This window comes from Gossypium hirsutum, chromosome A04 (assembly GCF_007990345.1).
Source record: "Gossypium hirsutum isolate 1008001.06 chromosome A04, Gossypium_hirsutum_v2.1, whole genome shotgun sequence".
Classification (NCBI taxonomy): Eukaryota; Viridiplantae; Streptophyta; class Magnoliopsida; order Malvales; family Malvaceae; genus Gossypium; species Gossypium hirsutum.
In genome coordinates, this window is record NC_053427.1 from 9,835,879 (window position 1) to 9,862,062 (window position 26,184).

Consider the following 26,184-nt stretch of genomic DNA (forward strand, 5'->3'; position numbering starts at 1 on the left):
ACGAAAGAGTCCAAATTAAAGTCAACAAAGTGGAATAATTAGACTAAAACTCACAATGACAATCACGCATGATAAGATTCAAAGACCTACACATATAATATAATTGCGCATGATAAGTCTCATAAGTATTTAAAAACCTCTATTCAAAAATACCTTGTAATAAATTGAGTCTATTCAAAATCAATGTGATCCCCTCTAATTGATAGGATTGATTTTATTTTTCAATAAATATTTATTCTATGTTCTTGTTTAAAAAAATATGATTAGTTGATTTTTTATTACCTAAAAACTTAAAAAGGGATTTTTTTTGTGATAAAGAAAATAAATAGACTAGCTACATGAACTAAACCCTTCCCCCCAACGGGGAAACCTCGAACAATCACAAACCATGACTTCTCTTATGTACCAAATTTACCAGGCTATCAGCATCCTGATTATATTCTCTAGGTATGTGTCAAATACTCCAATGACCAATCTGTGAAAGCAATTGATGAATTCTCTTAATCAAAACAGAATTGGAATCATTTGAAGGGCTCTCCTAAATGGCATTAGTCGCCTCAATACTATCCGTTTAGATTAACACATTATTGTAGCCCCGATCAATTAAAAGGACTAACCCATCCAAGATGCCCCACAATCCAGCATTAAGAACTAAGTAGTTCCCCAAGTACTTTTAAGCCCAAGAATCCACTTTCCATTACGATCATGCGCAATTCCCCCTGCTTCAGCAAAGCTAGCTTCATACCTGATTGATCCATCAACATTCAAACAAACCCAATTCTCGGCTAAATTTGAACAATGGGTCATTTCTTGGGGATTAATTGTAGGACCTCTACCTGACGAGATATACTGTTTAGCCCAACTATAAGAAACCTTAATAATGTCACTGCTACTCTGGGATGTACCTTGAAAAATGAAGAGATTTCGATTCTTCCAAATGCGCCAAGTGATAATCCCAAAAAGACATTGCCAATCAACATCACCTAAGAAATTGTCATGACAAGTTTGCAAGTTTGATATAAGTCGAAACCTATATTTCCATTCAATAGGAATTAAATGATTCCAAATATTTCTCGTTGCGAGGAAATCTCTAATGGCATGCAATGCATCCTCGAAAATATGCCCACAAACCTTACAGGTCATATTGTGTCCAAGACCTCGACCAACTCTCTCTATATTAGTAAGCAATTGTTGCTTGAAACCAAGCCAAATAAAGAATCTAACCCATTGAGGTCCTGAAATTTCCATGGAATCTGCTACACTACTGCTTTCGAACTCCAAGAACTTTCTCGAAGTTTCCCATAGGCCTTTTGACAGAAAAGGAACCTGTCGAAGTACCACCCCAGATAATCCTATCAACTCCTGTTGTTGAGTGAGGTGGAGGGATCCCTACAATCCTCCGGACCACCTCCTCTGGTATCCAAAGCCAAAAGAGATCAAGATTCCAAGCGCCATATTCTGCAGTGTTGTAACACAAGGCTACTAATGGCTTTTTTTTCAATACATTCAACATTTTTTTAATAATTGGGATTACTTGTTTTTAATTTTTTAACTAAAATTAAGTTGAATTAGAGAATATATTAATTAAATTGAATTAGAAAATATATTTTTTAAAAAGAAAACAAAAAATTGTGCTTATGATTATATTTATGATTGGCTACTGCTATGTGCTATATACTGTTTTTAAATGGAGAGAAAGAGTTGCACGGGAAACCGTATCCAATAAAGGAAGAAGAAAATGGGATTTATTTAATTTCAATATATTAAATATAGATGAATGTATCATTATTTTCTAAAAATTAAAATTTTTAATATATTTTAATATAAAAATGAGTTTTTTTAGACCTAATATTTGTACTTATAGGATATTTAAAGGCAGTGAATTTATTATTAAGGACAAATAAAACCCATAATACCATTATAACAATGATTATTATTTTATGTCTTAAAGAATAATTACAATCCCAATTTTATATTACTATATTAAGAGATGACAATAGGCTACTTCATACTATTACCCAACAAGAGTCTCAAGTGGGTTTTTAGAAATAATAATTAAAATAATTCAATTTTATTTGTAATCGAGATTCTATGGCTTTGGAATGAATATATATTTCCTGTAATAATTAAAATAATCCAATTTTATATTCTATGGAGAAACATGATATGTTTAATTTTTTATTATTGAAAATCATGCATGAAACTTTGCTTATAACTGGAATACACGTAAAATATTATGGATCCATTGCTAATTCTTCCTCCTTCCATTTCGATGGACCCTCCTTCTCATTCTTTTTTCTGGGTTTCGCTTGATCATTTTCACTAGCCACGAGGTCTCCCAGTTGTGAAAACTATGTATCCCATGTTCAATCCTAACACTAGTCCACTTTCATAACCCATTACTGCAATTTTCCAAATAAGTGCTATTTCAGATTCATTAGCAACTGTTGATGGAGGTGACTTTGGTTCCTGGTCATTGCCACATGTCATTGACAATGGGAATCCACATAGCCCGGAGTTGCCGGCGAAGGAATCATTTGAGAAAGTATCGAAGTGATTAGTTAACCGTATAGGCCCTTCAAGATTGTTATGAGAAAGATTCAATGCTTCGAGAAATGTCAAGTTGGTTAATTGCATTGGATTCTTCCTTGAAGCTTGTTTGATGAGAGGTCCAATGATTCAAGTGCCGCCAATTTTTCAAGTGAAGGTGGGATATGCCACAACTAGAATAGGTCATAAATTCGTTTATGATGTCAAGTTGGTTAATTGCATTAGAATTCTTCCTTGAAGCTTGTTTGATGAAGGATTCAATGATTCAAGTGCCGCCAATTTTTCAAGTGAAGGTGGGATGTGCCACAACTAGAATAGGTCCTAAATTCGTTTATGAATCTATTTACTCCTAATGTTCATAGTGTGGTATACTTCAATTTTTTCGAACTGAGTCAAGTAAGACGGAATTTGAATTGAATATATTTGTTCAAATTAAATAAAATTAAAAGCAAACATGAAGTGGAACACAAACAACTTGCACATAAATTACAATCATACATTTTGCTAAGGACAATCGATGGAGACATGCCTTTTTCAATTTTTTGAACAATAATACTCGAATGCTCTTAGAACATATCAAATACTTCAAAATTTAGCACAAGTGATCCCATTCCAAATACAACAATCTATATCCTCCTCCATGGATTTGTCTTAGGATAAGATTTAAGGTACATAAATTACACCCAAAGTACTAACCTTCTTGCCTTATTCGATCCAATCTGAATCACATCCATGCAAACTCAAAACATAAAAACCAAATCATTTACCCAAAGTCAATAATAATGCCAATAAAGCAATTTTTCTTTTTTCATTTTAATAAAAAACTCAAAATGAAAAACAAAGCCCAATAAAACTGAAGCATCATCAAAGACATGAAATCAAACCCAAAAATCTAAAATAAAAGCGAAAAAAGTGCTTCATAGCTGTTACAATGGATGGGACAAACCTAAATTGTTAGGTCTGGGGTTAAGAAGATGCAAAAAATTTGAAGTGAAGACTAAAGAAAATAGAGCAACAAGAAGGAACAACTGTTTTGGTAAGCAATAGCTTAGTAAATGGAGGTTTAATTTATACCATTTAGATCCAAGGGCTATATTCTTTTCTTTCAATATAAAGGGTGAGGAACTGTAACGCCCCAAAATTCTTTTTTTTTGTTTCTGTTAAAATGTGACACAAAATATGTATTTGCTTTAGTGGTTAAGTGTTCTGGGGGTGTGTGTGAGGTTTTAAGTTCAAGCCTTGTCTTTGGTAAACTTTGGTATTTTTCTAACTTAAGCTTTATACTTGATCAGTGGGCATATATTAAGTTATTTATAAAACCATATCAAAATGGGCTTGCTGGTCTGGTGGTTAAGTTCAGTGTGAGTTTGCCGAAGGTCTTGTGTTCGAATCTCTGCGCGAGCATGAGTATTATTTTTGCTCGACTTTGTGATAAAGTTTCGGTTGTGATGGAATTCTGAGTAGTGAGGTGGTGGGAGGAAATTTAGGGATTGTGATCAGAATAGTTATTTCCCTGATTATCTCTTAATTAATTTTGTTTCTGTTCTTTTCGAAATTTTGGTCTCTCTTGGAAATTCTGACGTGTTTTTCGTTTCCTTCCCTTTCTTCCTCTCTGTTTTTTTCTCCAATCGGTGTCATCTTTTTGTTTCTGATTATTTTTCTCTACTTACGATTTTCGTACGTTGGTAAGTGTTACTTCGTTTGTATTGGTGGTCTTTTTGTTTAATTCCTTTAGAGCTGTGTGGTTTCTTTCTGTTGACGTTGAATTTACATTTTGGCAGCAGTGATTAGAGAGGGGTGTGTCCCTACTCTTGCAGAATCATAGTCTATCATTTGGAGTGTTTAGGGTAAGCGCTGAATGCTTTTTTTGAACTTTTATCTGTGTCGAATTTTCGATTTAAACCATGTTATAGGATTAATATTGAGCACTGATATGTCGACTTTTAGGTTTTGGAAGGCTCGGGATAGCTTTCGCATTAAAACATACCAAGTGTGTACCCGAAATGCAAGAAAATAAGTTTTTGGCAAAATCCAAAAACCTTACTGTCGACGCCACACGGTTGTGTAGTAGGCCGTGTGCGACAACATGGGCGTATGATCGATGAAAGCCAGACCGTGCGCACGACACGGTCGTGTGATGGCCAAGGTGTGGCCATGTCGGCCACACGGGCTAAACCAAATTGGGCGTGTGGGACACAAGGGTAGTCCACATGGGCGTGTGGAAATTTTGGCCAGCCCGTGTGATCCACACGGGCCAAGGCCAATCTAGGCGTATGGGCCACACGGGCGTGTAGGCCTATTTAGCTAAACTGTTTACTAAGATTGCACGGGTAGCCCAAGTCGACTATGAACCTACTGTAGGGTTGGTAAGCACTACTTAGACCCTAAATCGTGTGATTTGAATATGTGATGTATGTATTGAGCATGTTCATTTATGCATGTTTACTGATTTGTATGTATAATTGATAACTGAATTTTAGCATGTAAGCATGTACTCATGTATATCTGCATTGAGCATGTCTAGTTGTATCTACATTGGGGTGGGATAATTGATTATTGGAGGAAGTGTACTGAAAGGCTTTCATGCCTATTATCTGGTAGCTCAGCTGCAATATTATTGATATGTGCCACATTCGGTACGACCTGGTGTGTATGGCTAGGTGGGTGATTTAAACCCCACATGGTGTGTAGGGATGGTCGAATATGGTGTGTAGAGGCTGATGGGTAGGATACTAATTTTTGTTACTGTATGCATATTGTATCTAAGAGGGACTAAGGCCCTAATTTATATCTGAAACTGTATCTGAATGGGCTAAGGCCTAAACTGTATATGTATCTGTAATGGGCTTAGGCCCAGATTGTATTTGACTGATGATTGTTGTTTGACTGTATGCATGTCTTCTGTGGGGATTACACACAGAGTGTACGTAAACTCACCCCTTTCTATTTTAACTATACAGGTAATCCCCAGACTTAGAAGAAATAGTGCAGCGGAGGACTCAACGGTGACCACATGTTTATTTCCCTGCTTAAACTTTATTTATGGTTTTTAATCTCTATTCTTATGGGTTATTTTTTTATGTAATTTGGGACTTTTGGACAGTTTGCATTTGTTTTGGATTTTAATTGTTTTAATGAACTTTTGAACTGTAACGAAAACTCAGTTTTATTAAACACAATGTTTTTCCTAAACACGAATGATTTTCTTTAAATATCACGGTTTTAAAAACTTCCGCTACAGAATATGTTTTAAAACAAATCAAATTAACAAGAAAATAGTTTTGAAATTGACGAATGATATAGACACTAATAAACAGAAAACGATTTAACTTGATAAAATCGATTTCAAATTTCATTCCATGTGACATCGCCAGATTTGGCCATAACGTATAGGTTGGGTTTGGGGTGTTACATTTAGTGGTATCAGAGCCAGGTTATAAAATCGACTGTAGGTTTTGGGTTTTAAAAACTTGGTTTTAAAAAACTGATTTCCAAATGATTTGAAATGATTTGACTGAGAATGTGGTACATTAAGTCTCCGGTACCGATCCTGTAAGTATTGTGATAACCTGTTATGACATTATAGGTAGTCTATTCTGAAAACACTCAAATTAGTGTATACTGAAACTGTAGTGAAACTAAAACTGAAAGAGACTATACTTGCGAAAAACAAACTCTGAATTTATGATACTGCTTTTCATAAAACTTCTGTTAATAAATACTGAAACTGTAACTGATTCATAAAATTCGTAATACAGATAAATTCGAATAAACATGAGCCCACGAGGCATCCGTAGATGGGGTACTGGAGGTCGAGGTAGAGGCCGTAGAGGGGCTCGAGCTTAGTCTTCTTCTCTGGGCAGCATGCCAAACCTAGATACGAGTGAGACGCCGGTGTCACCTGCTATTGAGACTGGGTCTCAAGATTGCGTAGCTGGGGATGACACATTGCCCCAGGCTGTACTAAGGATACTAGAGAGGGTCGCTGGGCCCAACACTAGATCTACAATGTGGCTGAGTACTGGATGAAGGCTATTGAGAGGATAATGGACATTCTAGACTATACCCCTGAGCAGAAACTAAAGGGTGCAGTCTCGTTGCTTCGCGAAGAGGCCTATCAGTGGTGCCTGATTGTTAAGGAGGGCACTCAGCCCGGTCGTCTATCTTTGGAGTTCTTTAATTCTACCTTCCAAGGGAAGTATGTGGGAGCAAGTTATATCGATGCTTATAGGCGTGAGTTTCTGAACCTCACTCAAGGAGACCGATCTGTGGCTGAGTATGAGGCCGAATTTCTAAGACTGAGTTGCTATGTGCAAGGTATAGTGGAGTTTGAATATGAGAGGTGTGTCCGTTTTGAGGACAGCCTTAGGGGTAATCTAAGGGTGCTGATAGCTCTGTAGAGGGAGCAAGAGTTTTCCGTTTTGGTAGAGAAGACGAAGATCGCCGAGGAGGTTAAACGCACTGAGCGCCAGAACAGAGATTATGAGAGGGGTAAGAACAAGAGGGATTCAGAGCCCTCGAGTTTGTTACAGACCTAAGAAAAAGGGTAGGACTGATGGGCGATTAGAGCTAGGCCCCCTGTTGCTACTACTGGATTGCCGCTGTGTGCAGATTATGGTAGGCGCCATCAGGGCGAGTGTTGGAGAAGGACTAGGGCGTGTTTGAGGTGTGGGTCACTAGAGCATCGCATTTGGGAGTTTTCGCTGAGGGCCGATCAGGTGCAAGCCCCGGGTTCTGGTTGTAACATATCAAACTCGGCCTAGACGTTATGGCCGAATCTGGCAATGTCACATGATAGGGTGTTTGAAAACTATGTTGATGTGATAAAACCTTTTTCGTTTAATACTTTTCTTTATTTCTTATTAGTTCTAAAGGAAATCATTTTACTTATTTAAAACATTTGTTTTAAAACGTTTCTCGTTGCAGAAGCTTTTAAAACAAAGCAGTTAAAGTAATCGTGAGTTTAGAAAATAAGTTAGCTTTTTGAAAACTTAACTTCTTATGACTAGAAGTTATAATTCCAAAAAGTAAAAATAAAAACCAAATTTAAGCAAAAGTCCCAAAAGTCCTCAAATTACATCCCAATAATAATAAAACCATAAAATATAATTTTAAAAAAACGTAAAGTCCAAAAACTGTGGTCACCGTCGAGTCCTCCGCAGCACTAATCCGTCTAGGTCTGGGGATTACCTGTGCACATTAAACAGAGAGGGGTAAGTTTACGTAAACTCAGTGTGTAATCCCATAGAAAACAAACAATAGTAAACATAGTGCATAGTCAAATACAGTTTTTGGGCCTAATGCCCTTTCAATATCAATAGCAGTTTGGGCCTTAGCCTATCTTAGTACAGTATTAAATATGCAGTAGGGCCTTAGCCCATCACAATATCAGTAGCAATCATGTTGTGTTCAGTAAGAAAGTCCTACCCAACCAGCCTCTACACACCATCATCATCCAACCCTACACTCCATATGAGGATTAAATCAACCCACCCATCCCTACACTCTAAGTAGTACCGAATGCGATACGAAACAGTAATTTGTAGTTGAGCTGCCAATATATTAGGCTTAAGAGCCTTTCAGTACACTTCCTCTAAATATAATCAACCCAACCTCATGCAATGCAACATACAAATCATGACATGCTATCTCATGATATCAGTACATATAATCAGTTCAATATACATGCATACTATCGTCATGCTCAATATATATAAATCAAATAGTTAGTTCACACAATTAGGGGTCTAAGTGATGCTTACCGTCCCTACAGTAGGTTTACAGTCGACTTGGGTGACCCGTGCAACCTTAGCAATCAATTCAGTGAAAATGGGCTCACACACCCATGTGGCCTGCCCGTGTGGGTCTATACGGCCCACATATGCCTTGGCCGTGTGGATTACACGGCCTGGCCCAAAATCCCACACGCCCGTGTGGCCCATACGACCTAAATTAGTCTAGCCTGTATGTCACATACGGCTTACCTGGCCATCACACAGCCATTTCTTGTGCGCATGGCCTAGCCTCGTCGATCACACGCCCATGTTATGGCACATGGCCTACCACACGGGAGACCACATGCCTGTGTGGTGTCGACAGTGGGGTTTTCGACTTTCACTGAAACCCTATTTACTGTATTTTCGGATACACACTTGTATCATTTTTATGTAAAAGCAACTCCAAGCAATCCCTAACCTAATATTTCACTCCATTAATCACTTAAACAATCGAATTGAACTAAACCTGAAATAGGGTATTTATCTATCAAATGAAAAACCATTACCTTAGATCGAACAACGAAGTCTTTTCGCCACCACGACACTGATCGAATAACTTCAGCCTGTTAACCTTTTCCAACCATAAAATGAATCCCATTAACCACTATCCATAACCTAAAACGAAAAACAATACTTACCACAGTTACCAGTAACGCACGAAAAAGTGCCGAAGAATGAGATGCAAAACAACGATAGTAGGGAAAACAAAATAAAAACAAAAACAATAGTAAGAGTAGGAAAAGAATTCGACACAGAACAGAGAAGAAGAGAAAGAAAGAAGGAAGAAAAAAACAAAAAAGAAAAAGTAGAGGAGAAGATGATCAGTTTTTTTCTGCAGAGAGAATTTTTGGAAAACTGTTTTACTCAAATCCCGCCACCTACCTTATCCCAATCCCTAAATTTTCTCTCTAAATTCCCATTACACATCCACCACTCAGAATCCCAGTTCAACACAACTCTGTCCGAACTTTAAGCAAAAATACTACTTATTGCCATCGCAGAGAATCGAACACAAGCCCTCTAACACACTAACACTCCACTTAACCACTAGACCTGCTAGCCCATTCTGATATGGTTTTGCAAACAATTAAATAAAAGCTTATTGAACAAGAGTGAAGTTTAACTTAGAGAAATTTCAAAATTTGCCAAAGGCATGGCTTGAACTTGGGACCTCCCACATACACTAAGAATACTTAACCATTGAAGTAGACAAATATTTGCGTCAAAACACCATAGAATCAAAAATAAAAATTTTGGAGCATTACAACTCTACCCCCTAAAAGAATATTTCTTCCTCGAAATTTACTTGATCAGAATAGATGAGGATACTACTGACACATCGACTCCTCAGGTTCCCACGTGGCCTCCTCAGTGCTATGATTCCTCTATAGGACCTTTACCAGTGGAATGGGTTTCCTTTTCAGAACCTTAACGTTGCGATCGAGAATCTAAACTGGCTCCTCCTCAAAGGTCAAGTCTGGCTTAACATTAATCTCCTTAACAAGGAAAATATGAGTAGGATCAGAGCGATAGTGCCTCAACATCAAGACGTGAAACACATTATGAATGCAGTCTAGCTTTGGAGGTAGCTCCAACTGATAAGCGACCGGTCCTACTCGCTTCAGAATTCGGTAAGGCCCAATAAACCTAGTGCTCAACTTGCCCTTACGACCAAACCTCAAAACCTTCTTCCATGGCTAGACCTTGAGAAATACGGAGTCCTCCACAGAATACTCAATCTCGCGTCTCTTCAGGTCCACATAAGACGTCTGCCTATCAGAAGCCGCTTTCAAACTATCCCGAATCAATCTAACCTTATTCTCTGTCTCAGAGACCAACTCAGGACCCAGAACACGTCATTCACCCAACTCAGTCCAACATAAGGGAGTGTGAACTTACGACCATACAGAGCCTCGTAAGGTGCCATCTGAATGCTGGACTGGAAACTGTTATTGTAAGCAAACTCTACTAGTGGCAGATAGTCCTCCCAACTGCCTCAGAAATCAATAGCACAGCTCCTCAACATATCCTCCAGTATCTGAATCGCCCTATCAAACTGACCATCGGTCTGAGGATGGAACGCGGTATTGAAGTCCAACCTTAAACCCAGAGCCTTATGCAAATTTCTCTAAAACTGAGACGTGAAACGAGGATCCCTATCAAAGATGATTGAAATTGGTACCCCATGCAGTCTCACTATCTCATAAATATAAAGCATCGCCAGCTTCTGCAAAGAATAATCAGTACGAACCAGTATGAAGTGAGCGAACTTGGTTAATCGATCCACGATGACCCATACTGAATCCTTCTTAGTGGGTGTTAAAGGCAACTCACTAATGAAATCCATCGTTACCCATTCCCATTTCCATAATGAAATCTTAACTGGCTGCAGCAAACCCGAAGGTAATTGATACTCAGCCTTAACCTGTTGGCATGTCAGACATCTAGCCACAAAATGAGTAACCTTCCGTTTCAATCCTGGCCACCAGTACAACTCTCAAAGATCTCGGTACATCTTATTCCCACCAGGGTGCATAGCGTAAGGGCTACTATGCTCCTCTCTCAGTATAGACTATCTTAAATAGGAATCATTCGGCATATAAATCTGGCCTCGAAAATATATCACACCCTCAGAGTTCAACCCAAAGTCCGTAGTGCTACCACTCTCAATCCATTGGAACCGAAGATCTAAAGACTCATTCTCCAGCTATTTACCTTTAATCTACTTAATCCAAATTGGTTTGACTTGCAGTTCAGCCAACAAACTCCCATCGTCAAACAAGCTAAGTCGAGCAAATATCGCTCTCAAATCTATCATAGCCCTACAGCTCAATGCATCAGCCACCACATTAGCCTTGCCAAGATGGTACTCAATGGTACAGCCGTAATCCTTAAGCAGCTCAACCCATTTATGCTGCCTAAGATTCAGCTCCTTCTGAGTAAGAAGGTACTTGAGGCTCTTGTAATCAGTGTAGATGACACACTTCTCACCATACAAATAGTGCCTCTAGATTTTCAGAACAAAAACTACAGCGGCTAAATCCAAATCATGCGTCAGATAATTCGCCTCATGTGTCTTAAGCTGACGAGATGCATATGCTACCACCTTACCATCCTACATCAACACACATCCTAAATCGGCATGTGATGCATCACTATAAACTGTAAACCCTTTTCTAGATTTAGGCTGTAGCAGAACAGAAGCCTTAGTCAGTACAGTCTTTAGCTTCTCGAAGCTCTCTTACTATACATCCGTCCAGTCAAATGGTACACCCTTATGTAGCAGCTTAGTTAAGGGTGCTGTAATCAATTAGAAGCCTTCTACAAACCACCGATAATAATCCGCCAGTCCCAGAAAACTACGAATCTCAGACACATTCTTAGGCTGCTTCTAGTCCAACATAGCCTCAATCTTTCAAGGGTCAACACGAATCCCCTCAGCAGAAACCACGTGACCTAGAAATGTCACCTCACGTAACCAGAACTCGCACTTTTTAAACTTAGCATAGAGCTACTTCTCCATTAAGGTCTGAAGAACAACCCTAAGGTGCTCGTCATGCTCATCCTTAGTCCTCGAATAAACCAGTATATAATCGATAGACACCACAACAAACTGATCCAGATAAGGTTGAAATATTCAGTTCATCAAATCCATGAAAGTTGCTAGTGCATTAGTCAGTCCAAATGGCATCACTAAGAATTCGTAGTGACCATAATGAGTCCTAAATGTCGTCTTATGCATATCAACCTCCTTAACCCTCAACCAATGATACTCGAAACACAAGTCAATCTTGGAGAACATAAACGGCCCTCGAAACTGGTCAAATAGATCATCAATCCTCAGAAGTGGACACTTGTTCTTAATGGTCAGCTTGTTCAGCTGACGGTAGTCGATACACATCTCCATGGATCCATCCTTCTTTTTAACAAACAGTACTAGTGCTCCCCACGAAGACACACTAGGATGGATGAACCCACGATCCAATAATTCTTGAATCTGAGCTTTAAGCTTCGTAAGCTCTTTCGGTGCCATGTGGTAAGGAGTGATAACACTGAAGCTGTACTAGGAAGGAGCTCTATCCTAAACTCCACTTCACGATTCGGAGGTAACCCTGGTAACTCTTTAGAAAAGATGTCCAAAAAATCCTTTACCAGTCTAATATCTTTAACAATAATGTCCCCAGAATCAAAAACACTTACGTAGGCCAAAAATGCCTCATATTCCTTACGAACCAAATTCTCCGCCACCCAATGCAGAGATCATATTAGCTAAATAATTTTGGTGTTTCCCAACCATGACTACCTCATTATCCTCCTCAGTTCTCAAGACGACCCTCTTCGTCGCACAGTCTAGACTTACTCGGTGCTTCACCAACCAATCTATCCTTAATATCGTATTGAACTCTCCAAATGAAAGCTCCATCAATACAGCCAGAAATATCGTCCCTTGAACCTTTAAGGAACATCCCTATATAGTTTGCTAACTCTAATCGATTGCCCCAGGAGGCTTAGTACGGTGACCTCACTCGTAGTGCTCTCAACTGATAACCCCAGCTTTTCAGAAACAGAGTAGGCTATATAGGAATGGGTAGATCCTACGTCTATCAAAGCAAAATATGGTACATTAAAAATAAGGAACGTACCAGTGATAACGTCCAGAGTATCTCTGTCCTCTCAATGATATGTAGCATAAACAAGATTAGGCTGCCTTGCCTAAGTCTGTCCAGCACCTCTGCCCAGTACTCTCTGTGTACGGTTCATACTGTTACCACCCCTAGCCTGACCATAGCCTCTCGGCAGCTGTTGTACTACCCTCTGTGGCTGTACAGTACTAGTACCTTGAGCTTGCATCTGATTGGCCCTGAATGGAAACTTCCTAATACGATGATCCAACAATCCACACCTCAAGCATGCTCTAGTCCTCCTTCAACATTCGCCCTGATGGCGCCTACCACAATCGATACATGGCTGCAGTCCAGCAGCAGTAACAGGGGGCCCAACTCTGACTGGCCCATCAACTCTGGCCTTTTTCTTAGGCTTCTGTACAGAACTCAAGGGCTCTGAATCCCTCTTGTTCCTACCTCTCTCTCTATCGCGATTTTTGTGCTCAGTGCGTTTAACCTCGTCAGTGATCTTCGCCTTCTCGACCAAGGCAAAAAAATCTTACTCCTTCTACGGAGCTATCAGAACCCTCAAGTTATCCCTAAGGCCATCATCAAAGTAGACGCATCGCTCATACTTAGTCGCCACCATGCCTCACACATAGTGGCTCAATCACAAGAATTCGGCCTCAAACTCAGCCATAGATCGATCTCCCTGAGTAAGGTTCAGGAACTCCCTCCTACGGGTATCCACGTAACTCGTCCCTACATATTTCCCTAGAAGACAGTCTTAAAGAACTCTCAGGTCAGACGTTCGGGCTGCGTGCCCTCCTTAACAGTCAGCCACCACTAATAAGCCTCATCCCATAGCAGAGAGACCGCACCCTTTAGTTTCTGCTCAAGGGTCCAATCCAGGTCATCCATAATCCGCTCCGTAGCCTCTATCCAGTACTCAGCCACATTAGGGGTGACTCTAGTGATACCTCTGAAAAGTTCATCTCCATTGGATCGGAGTCGTTTCGTAGCTGACCCTCAGCCTCCAGATCTAGTATTGGGCCCAGCGACCCTCTCCAATATCCTTAACATGGCTTGGGGTAGTGCGTCGTCCCCAGCTGCACAGTCTTATGACCCAGTCTCAGTGACAGGCGACACCGGCGTCTCACTAGTGTCCTGATTTGGCATACTGCCTAGTGAAGAGGACTCAGCTCGAGCCCCTCTACAGCTTCTACCTCGGCGTCTAGTACCCCTTCGCGAGTACCTCGTGCGCTTATTGTCTAGTCGCGTTTATCTATATTAATAGTTTTATGATTTAGTTACAATTCAATAGTTATTAGTAGATGGTTTATGGAAACAATTTCAGTAGTTCAAAATTTGTTTTCATTTGTCGCAGTCTCTAGTAGTTTACTATAGTTTTAGTTTAACTACAGTTTTCATTATATATTAACAAGAGTATTTTCACAGTATACTACTTATAGTAGCTTCAGAATAGCATAGTATTTTAAATTAAAGAATATATCAGCTTCAAAATACATACAGGATCGGCGCCGGAAACTCGGTGTACCATATACTCAGAAGAAACATTTTAAGTCATTTGAAAACCAATTCTTAAAAGACCAAATTTAAAACCCCTAATCTACAGCTGAGTTTTGTAACCTCACTCTGATGCCACTAAATGTAACATTCCAAACTCGGCCTAGACGTTATTGCTGAATATGGCAATGTCACATGATAGGGTGTTTGAAAACTATGTTGATGTGATAATACATTTGCTGTTTAATACTTTTCTTAATCTCTTATTAGTTCTAAAGGAAATCGTTTTACTTATTTAAAACATTTGCTTTAAAACGTTTCTCATTGCAGAAGCTCTTAAAATAAAGTAGTTTAAGTAATTGTGAGTTTAGAAAATACATTAGCTTTTTGAAAAGCGAACTTCCTATGACTAGCAATTATAATTCAAAAAAAATAAATAAAAACCAAATTTAAGCAAAAGTCCCAAGAGTCCTCAAATTACATCCCAATAATAATAAAACCATAAAACATTATTTAAAAAAATGTAAAGTCCAAAAACTGTGGCCACCATCGTGTTCTCTGCCGCACTGATCGGTCTAGGTCTAGGGATTACCTGTGCACATTAAATAGAAAGGGGTGAGTTTACGTAAACTCAGTGTGTAATCCCACAAAAAAAACAATAGTAGACATAGCGCACAGTAATATACAGTTTTGGGCCCAAGCCCCTTTCAATATCAGTAACGGTTTGGGCCTTAGCCCATCTCAGTACAATATCAAATATGCAGCAAGGCCTTAGCCCATCACAGTATTAGTATGCATTAGGGCCTTAGCCCATCATAGTATCAGTAGCAGTCATGCTGTACTCAGTAACAAATTCCTACCCAACCAGCGTCTACACACCATCTCAGTCTTACCCTACACTCTATGTGGGGATTAAATCAACCTACCCATCCCTACAGTCCAGGTAATACCGAATGCGACAGAAAATAGTAATTTGCAGCTGAGCTGCTAGTATATTAGGCTTAAGAGCCTTTCAGAACACTTCCTCCAAATATAATCAACCCAACCTCATGGAATGCAACATACAAATCATGACATGCTATCTCATGATTCAGTACATATAACCAGTTCAGTATACATGCATACTATCATCATGTTCAATATATATAAATCAAACAGTTAGTTCACACAATTAGGGGTCTAAGTGATGCTTACCGACCCTACAGTAGGTTTACAGTTGACTTGGGTGACCTGTGCAACCTTAGCAACTAATTCAATGAAAATGGGCTCACACGCCCATGTAGCTTGCTCGTGTGGCCCACACACCCGTGTGGACTACTCGTGTGGCCCACACGCCTGTGTGGCCCACATGACTTAAATTAGTCTAGCCCGTGTGTCTCACACGGCCTACCTAGCCATCACACGGCCGTGTCTTGCACGCACGGCCTGGCCTCATCGATCACACGCCCGTGTTATGGCACACGGCCTACCACACGGGTGACCACACACCCATGTGGCGTCGACAGTGGGGTTTTCAGCTTTCACCGAAACTCTCTTTTCTTCATTTTCGGGTACACACCTGTATCGCTTTCAATGTAAAAGAAACTCCAAGCAATCCCTAACCTAAAATTGATCAATATTTCACTTCGTTAATCACTTAAACAATCAAATTGAACTAAACCCGAAACAGGGTATTCATCTATCGAATGAAAAACGATTACCTTAGGTTGACCAGTGAAGTCTCTTCACTACCACGACACCGATCGAATAACTTCAGCCCTTTAACCTTTTCCAACCATAAAGCGAATCCTATTAACCATTATCCATAACCCAAAATGAAAAATGATACTTACCACCCTTACCGATAACACACAAAAAAGTGTCGAAGAACGAAATGTGATGTAACACCCCTTACCCGTGTCCGATGTTGGGACAAGATATGAGCCATTATGGGACTTAAACATGACCAATCATACAAAAACAGGTCATAAAATTTTCATTCAAATCGATTCCATTCATGCGTATGCAAATTGTCCCTTATATGGACCTACGAGACCCAAAATATACGTTGGAAGTGGTTTGAGACTAAACTGAAAACATTTGGAACTTTTACTACACTTAGGAAATTTTTTCATACTTTGGAGTGTCGCAGCCCGTGTGGGTAGGCAGTGTGTTTACACATGCCCGTGTGGCTTGGGACACGCCCGTGTCCTCAGCCCGTGTAACTCTCTAACTATGACATCATCAACAAAATAAGGTCACATGGCCAAGTCACACGCCCGTGTGCTTAGGCCGTGTGGAAAATTAAATTCCAAAAATTAAGTGTAGTCTTCACAAGGCCTAGGCACAAGCCCATGTTCTGAGGCCGTGTCTTTCACATGGCTGAGACACACGACTGTGTCTTTGCCCATGTGTTTACTATTGGGTATTCTGTTTGCATTAATTAGGGTGCAGGGGACACATGGCCCGATCACACGCCCATGGGGCGGACCGTGTGTCACACACGGCCTAGACACATGCCCGTGTGTCTACCCGTATGGACAATTACAAGGATATTTTCCAAGCCAATTGCCACCCTTATTTGCACAAACACATACGTGACTTCAAGGGCACTTAACATAGCATAATTGAGCACTTAAAACATACACAAATAGGACATGATCATGATCATTCCATCTTTACTAATACATGCATAAAACTTCATACTTTGTCAAGCCAAATTCATAAATTTGCATGCACTAAGGGTTGAAGTTTACTTCCATGTAACATACTCATGTCTTAGTTATTATCATGCCACTCACTCACAATTCCATCATCGAACATCCATAGTCACATCCACAATCCATCCATGCCAAACAATTTTAACCACATCATGTATGACATTGGCACATGCATACATATATGAATAGGTTTACAACCAAATAATCAATATGAACCATATGTCATGGCCATATATAAAATGAATCACCAAATCACTATAAGCCAACACACTTGGCCAAATTGATAATGACATAATTAATCAAAAGACGAAGTCCCTATACATGCCATAAACTTAAAATACTTGTGTTCACTTATACCCAAGTGATAGCTTGATAGTGTGATGGCATCTCCGGTGGTCTCCAACCCGAGCTAGCTAAATTAACCTATAAAACATGGGAAAGGAAGGGGAGTAAGCTTCAAAGCTTAGTATGTAACACCCCGTACCCGAGTCCGTCGCCGGAGTCGGACACGAGGGGTTTGCAGACTTAAATCACTTCTTTGCACAATCCATTTTAAAATTTTCCAGGCAAGCTGGCTAACTGCATCACTGTCGCCTTAAAAATCATATCTTGAGTTTCACAACTCGAAAATCATTTTCGTGATTTTTCCCTGAAACTAGACTCATATATGCATCTACAAATTTTTTCTAGAATTTTTGGTCAGGCCAATTAGTACATTTTATTAGTCAAAGTCTCCCATGTTACAGGGATCGACTACACTGACCTTTGCGCATTATGACTTGGATATCTCCCTGTACAGGGCTTCAATACTGATGTCGTTTGTTTCTATAGAAACTAGACTCAAAAATGAATCTATTCATATATGGCATGACTTCTAATTATATCTGGTTAATTTATAATGAATTTCCAAAGTCGGAACAGGGAATCCAGAAACCGTTCTGGCCCTGTCTCACGAAAACTTTAGCATCTCATAATATACTATTCATATGAACGTTTCGTTACTTTCCTATGAAAATAGATTCATCAAGGTTCGTTTTCATAATTTATTCACTATTTAATTCCATTCCTAATATTTTTAGTGATTTTCCAAATCTACATCACTGCTGCTGTCAGCATCTGCCTTTAAGGTAGACTTTACCTATTTCATAGTTTCCATGATTCAACTAGCCCTTTTTGCATAAATAGCACAAATTATGATAGTGATTAACCATTCCCATGGCCAATCCTTGTTAAGCATATCCATACCAAATGATTATAACATTATGCTCAAACATATATAAGCCATTTTCGCATGGCTATCCAAAATTATACAAATCCAAAGGGTCCATGACCCACAACAAAAAGGGTAGTCCTATACATGCCATTTTCAGAGTTCAACCAAAAGTGTACCAAAAGGGTTTTGATAGTGTGGGCGACTTCGACTTCAATAATCCCGAGTCTGATAGCTGACGAACCAAAATCTATAAAACAGAGATTCAAAGAACGGAGTAAGCATTTAATGCTTAGTAAGTTTTAAGCAAAACAAAGTGTTCTCAATCACTATCATTGGTCATTCATTTCAACTGTTCGATGAAGTTAATCTAGAGCTTCATCTCGATCTATAATATCATTAAACGCAACACTTGGCTGCCACATATATACTTTCGAATAATAATGACCTAGATGGTCAAATATTTCCAAAGCACATTCTTCATCGATTTTCAACTTTCAATAATCCTTTCCACTTGTTCATAATCACATCCATACTTTTAAGTATTTCAACATGACAAGTACTAAATTACCATAGGCACATAAAGAACCAACATATTCCTTATCACATATATGTAAGCTTACAAATCATAATCCTTACCTTGTACTGGCACATCTAGCTCAACCCAACCCATACTCAGATCATAAGGCTTTTGGGCAGAATATGCACTAATACATAAGAATATTTCATCGCATACTTTATTATACAAACATACCATTACCAATTAGATCATTCTCACATTTGGAGTTATAATATTAATCACATTTACCTACCTCTTTGATACTGATAATTCACCTCGAAATCACTCCACCGATGAGTAAGTAATACGTACCTGAACATCTTGAATACATAATACTTATTTGATGGTAACTTAATGCAGATACTCAATATCAAAGTCTTACTTGAATCCTAGCATTTAGCCGTCGGGTCTTTAAAGCTCGGATATAGTACGAGCACGAAGCCTACGGACATTAATCAGGATAATATTCTCGCATAAAGCCTGTGGGGTTTTAACCCGGATATAGTACTGACACAATTGCCCTTCGGGACTTATCACATTTATACACTTCCACATCCATCACATTGGCCATTCGGCCTTATCACATATATACACTTTCACATTCATCACATTGGCCATTCGGCCTTATCACATATATACACTTTCACATTCATCACATTGGCCATTCGGCCTTATCTCATATATGCATGTTCACATTCATCACATTGGCCATTCGGCCTTATCACACATACACATGTTCACATTCATCACATTGGCCATTCGGCCTTATCACATATATATACACTTTCACATTCATCACATTGGCCATTCGGCCTTATCACATATATACACTTTCACATTCATCACATCGGCCATTAGGCCTTATCACATATATACACTTTCACATTCATCACATCGGCCATTAGGCCTTATCACATATATATACACTTTCACATTCATCACATTGGCCATTAGGCCTTATCACATATATATACACTTTCACATTCATCACATTGGCCATTCGGCCTTATCACATATATACACTTTCACATTTATTCAAATATACTTCACATATCACATATACTATCATGTACACACTTTGTATTGGCCGAATCTACATTAATCATTTCCCAATGAATAATTCAATTTTACGCCATACTATCATTTCATATTCGAATACTCATAAGCTTACAATATCACGATTTAGAATTCAAGTATGGGTTTAATCAATAGCTTATGAGCAACTAAAACAAGTTTTATCCATGTTTACAACAAAATCACATATTCACTACGAGCTGTTTTCCTGAGCAATGGTCACTAAATTATTTATAACCGGAGCTACAAAACTCCAAATCACTTGCCGTTAATTTTTCCTGAATATAGACTCGTATATCTTCCATCCATAAAATTTCCAGAATTTTAGGTTTGGCCAATCAATACCAGATTTTTCTTAAAGTTTCCCCTGTTTCACTGTTTGACTAATCTGACCACTCTTCACTACGAATCAAATTTCTCATTTTACAGAATTCAAAATGTGTTTTATTTGATTTCATTTGAAACTAGACTCATTAAGGAGTCTAAGCATATAAATTTTATCTTATAACCATTTTTTTACAATTTATAATGATTTTCTAAAAACAGAACAGGGGATTTCGGAGTCATTCTGACACCGTCTAACACAACTTTAAATATCTCTTTATAGGAAATTTCTTTGCTCACAAGGTCTCTTTTATAAGAAACTAGACTAATTAAGCCTTGATTACATATTTTATTCAGCCTATAATTCCACACCAACAATTTATAGTGATTTTCTAAAATCACGTTACTGCTGCTGTCCAAAGCAAATTATTACAATTTGCTCTTAAATTTCCAAGTCCAAACACATATGAACTTACCATTTGAGTTTAAGACATATCATGGCCACATCATATCTTATTAAATCAACTCATTATTTCCTATTATGATTGAATTTACTCAACGTTTAATCACTTAAAACTTACCTCGGATGTTGTCGAACGATTTCGGCGGCTATTCGACCACTTTTTCCTTCCCTTTATCGGATTTAGTTCCCCTTTGCTCTTGAGCTTAATTCAAACAAATTTAACTCATTAAAGTCTCATTTTGCTAGCTTATGGCCGAATATGACAAGGAGTTTGATAGGTCATATGGCCACCTTTTAGCATGCAAATGATATCAACACCAATCCACCTTGGCCGAATATCATCTCCATGACATAGTAAAGATTTGAACCATGGGCTATTTAGAACTCAAGCTAACTACTAAAACATGCATGCATCTCATGGAACATCATCAAACATACCTTAGTCTATCAAACCACCATAGCCGATTTCCTCAAAGCTCTTTTTCCTTCTTTTTCTTTCTCTTATTCGGCTAAGAACACATGAGAGCTTTTCTCTTCTTTTTTTTTCTTTTTTTTTTGGTCATGCATGAGAATGATGAACACATTTTTTTCTCTTTGTTTTCTTCCTTCAATTTCTTATTAGTTTATTGCCCATGCTTCTTATTTTATTCTTCCATTAACACAGCATGTTTCATGACATGTTTTGCCCATGCTTCTTATTTTATTTTTCCATTAACACAACATGTTTCATGACATGTTTTGCCCATCATCCCTTGCCATGGCCGGCCACTAGTACTTAAATGGGGGGAAATTGACATGCAAGTCCACCCCTTTGATTACATGCACTATTAGGCCACTTGCATTTGCCTAGCACATTTCTAAATTTTCTCACATAAGTCCTATCAACTAAATTCACATGCAATTAACTAAATCGAAGCTTAAAACTTTCACACATTTATATTCACATATTTTAGGCAATAATTATCACATTCAAATAATTTGGTGACTCGGTCTAGCGGTCCCGAGACCGCTTTCCGACTAGGGTCACTTTAGGGGTGTCACATAGTAAGTTCATATGCGAATAATATACAACTACTAACATTTATTTACTTTATTCATCCGTAATGATACTATTATTACAATTTGCATTAAATCCCATAATTATCACTTACTCATTCATAATGCTTACTCTTTTATCCTACAAACACTAATTGTATGTCTTGGCATTAGACTAGCAACCATAATTTCCCTATTATAGCATATCACATTATTAGCAAGTTATTTCAACTCGCCTAACAACATGTACATCATTTACGAGTAATCATAATTTTCTTATATAGCTTTATAATCTTTCACATATCTATTGAATCACAGCTTAAGTATATACATCGTATTATATCACAATTCAATTAGGCTCATAAGCCCAACACATGATTAGCTTTCAATTCTTATCATATATCCATTGATCATAAATGTAGATCTTTAGTCACAAGGTTATCAATATTTCACAGCATAACTTTTTCGTATGCATTCTTACCACATATTCATCATTTACCAAATTCACTTCACATGAGTTCTGTGTACAAACCTGTACCGTTCGGAATATAGTCGCATGCTTTCTCGTTCTTAACATACCTGTTGAAATACAATTTAAGCATATAAACATATTAGATCACATTTCAATTCGGCCCAAAAGCCTAACACGTAATCATCATTTATATTTATCATATATCCAATATCACAAGTGTGTACACTATCAATCACAATGGATAATAAATAATTATTGCCACAATAATCATGAATTTACAATTATAGGCTTACATACGTGCCTGTTCACTCGTAGTAATTTCATTCTCGTACTCATCTTTGATTTACTTGTCACATAATTCACTGATTTACCCGTTGAACACTTGGAATACTATTGGATACATGGAAATCTTGCACATAGTGCCTCATATGTAGCCACTTGCTACCTCATATCACATATCACACATTGCTTACTCTCGAACTAATCACGGGCCTGCTCATACAAGCTGACAGTCAGGACGTAACTACACGGGCTGTTCACACAAGCTGACAGGTACCCACAACACATGCTGGGCTACCCAGCCACCGGTAAAACGTACAAGACCAGCACCCGGATTCACATAGTCACATATACACATAATATCATAAGCTCATAATCACATAGTTCCTAGTGACATGTCACATTGTATCCTAAATTATTCCTAAGGTTCAAACGGGATTTTTCTCGATATCACATATTCGTCGAACTCGTTCACAATGTCATTCTCATTGACCATAATATTGTTCATACATTTATTACAACAATTAAACATAGAAATTCATACATAAATAAAGCATTAAAACATGATACAACTTTTCATTATTTACACGTGAGCTTACCTCGACACCAAAATGGCAAAAAAGGGACCTAGCCGTCAATTTCTCGATTTTCCCCCGTTCTAGGTCCGAGCTTTGTTTTCTTTAATCTATCACATCACATTTAGCTTATTAATTAGTCACATTATTCATTGTGACCCAAAAATCATATTATGGAAATGTTTTTGCCCCTAAACTTTGTCATAATTATACTTTTGCCCCTAGGCTTAGAAAATGATTTTCATTCAATTTCTTTGCACTTTAAGCCTAGCCGAACCACTTTCATAACTAGAAAATCCCATAATTTCCACTAAATCACACTTTTATGACAAATTTTATAACTTTTACAATTTAGTTCTTTTGGCCGTTTTCACCGAAAATCACTTAGCAAAAGTTGTTTCTCCAACCATACATGCATAGTTTACCATTAAACATCAAAATGCACAAATTTCTAACATGGGTCAAACCCTAGACTTTCATCATAACTCAAATAAATGGTAGAAATAGGTAGATCTTGTTACGAGGATTTAAAAAACGTAAAAATCATTGAAAACGGGGCTAGTACAGACTTACAATCAAGCTTGGAAGCTTGAAAAACCCTAGCCATGGTTTCTCCATGCAATTTTTGGCCAAGGGGTTGGATATGGACAAAAATTGGCTTTTAATTTTGTTTTTAATTCATTTTAATTACTAAATGATCAAAATGCCCTTAACATAAAAATACCCTATTTCCCCTATTTCATGTTTATTTTTCTCCCAAAAATTATCCAATGGTCTAATTACCATTTAAGGACCTCCAATTTAAAGTTTCATAACAATTGGACACCTCTAACATGTAGTGCTCAACTTTTGCAGTTTTTACAATTTAGTCATTTTGACTAAATTGAGTGCCCAAACGTCGAAATTTTCAAACGAGATTTGCAGGAAATAATTCCGTGAAATTTTATACCATAAAAATATAATAAAATAAATTTTTCCTCGTCAAATTTGTGCTCCCGAAACCACTGTTCCGACTAGGCCCAAAATCGGGTTGTTACAATTCTCCCCCCTTTAGGGATTTTCGTCCTCGAAAATCTTACCAGAAAAGAGATAAAAAATGTCATTCTCATAAGTTCCTCTACCACATCAAAGAATCTTATTCGAGGGCAATACTTCTCGAAACACTCTGTCGTCGGATCTAATATTTAAAATCTTAAACTTTCAAATATGTATATCACTTATGTTAGTTTGAAGTCGCTTTCAACTTTTATGAATCACTTTCACTAACTTCTCAGAATCACAAATTGATTTAAGCTCGTATCTCTTTCCAATAACCTTTGAAATTTTGTATACGGTGTGAGAACATATTGTTAAAATTTTGAATTACTCTCTCAAGAACATATATACTTAGTTGACCTGACAAATAAGGACTTTGTACATATTGAAACAATCATGCAGATTTTTGCCAAACAATCAACCGCAATCCAAATAACATCCCCCTTTTTAAAGAAAATGACAATCCCGATACAAAATTTATAGTAACACTATCTCATAACATACTAGTATCATTAATGATGGCAATAATTCTGAATGTTCTTATTGTTCGGCCTACTTGCTAACAAATAGACATCTAAACATAAATTCAAAATATCTTGTATCATACACAATTACCAGAACATCTACTTTATATGACTGCACATTCTGTTACTCTTGAATGAACTGATGAGCTATTACTAAGCCTCGTATAAAAATTTCCTGCATAAGCTTTGAATTCATCTGCATGCAATTTCTATCTCAGAACAAGGGTACGAGGCATTACCGGACATAAACTTATACAATCATATAAAAACGAGACATGAATTTTTGTCCAAATTTAAAACTTTTCATTCACATGCATAACGTCCCTAAAGTCAAATTGGACACTTCACTCATAAAATTTCTTCATGAAATTTTCACACAAGCATGGAATCATATAATAGACCTCATAATAATCATAAAATATTTATTTCTATTTCAGATTTGTGGTCCTAAAACCACTGTTTCAACTAGGCCCAAAATCAGGCTGTTACACACGAAACAACGATAGTAGGGAAAACAAAACAAAAATGAAAACAACAGTAAGAATGGGGAAAAAATTTGGCAGAGAACAGAGAATAAGAGAAAGAAAGGTGGAAAAAAATGAAAAAGAAGAAGTGGAAGAGAAGATGGCAATTTTTTTTTATAGAGAGAAATTTTGGGAAACTGTTTTACTCAGATCCCACCATCTATCTTATCTCAATCCCTAAATTTTCTCTCTCAACTCCCACTACAAATCCACAACTTAGAATCCCAATTCAGCACAACTCTGGTCGAACCTTAATAAAAATACTACTCTTTGCCATCGCAGAGAATCGAACACAAGCCCTCCAACACACTAACACTCCACTTAACCATTAGACCAGCTGACCCATTCTAATATGATTTTGCAAACAATTAAATAAAAGCTTACTGAACAAGAGTGAGCTTAACTTAGAGAAATTTCAAAATTTTCCACAAGCATGACTTGAACTTAGGACCTCCCACATACACCCAGAACACTTAACCACTGAAGTAGACAGATATTTGTGTCAAAACGCCACAGAATCAAAAACAAAAATTTTGGGGCATTACACTGGTATTGCACAACCACAGAAGGTAGTTCAGTAGCCACCGAGGGGCTGTGGTCAAGCTTGGGGTGGTAACGTATGGGCCGTAGATAGAGAGCACCGAGCAGATGTGCTGGATAAACTGAGGCAAGACAACCTGCTCTTATTTATGCTACTCGTCACCGAGAGGACAGAGATGCTCCAGACGTCATTACCGGTACGTTCTTAATCTATGATGTACCTTACTTTGCTTTGATAGACATAGGTTCCACACACTCCTATATAGCTAGCATTGTGCTTGGAAACTTGGGGATTTTGGTTGAGAGTACTTCTAGTGAGATGACTGTACTGAGTCCACTGGGGCAATCGGTTCAGGTTAGCAAACTATATAGAGATGTTTCGCTAGATGTTCAAGGGTTGGTATTTCTGGCTA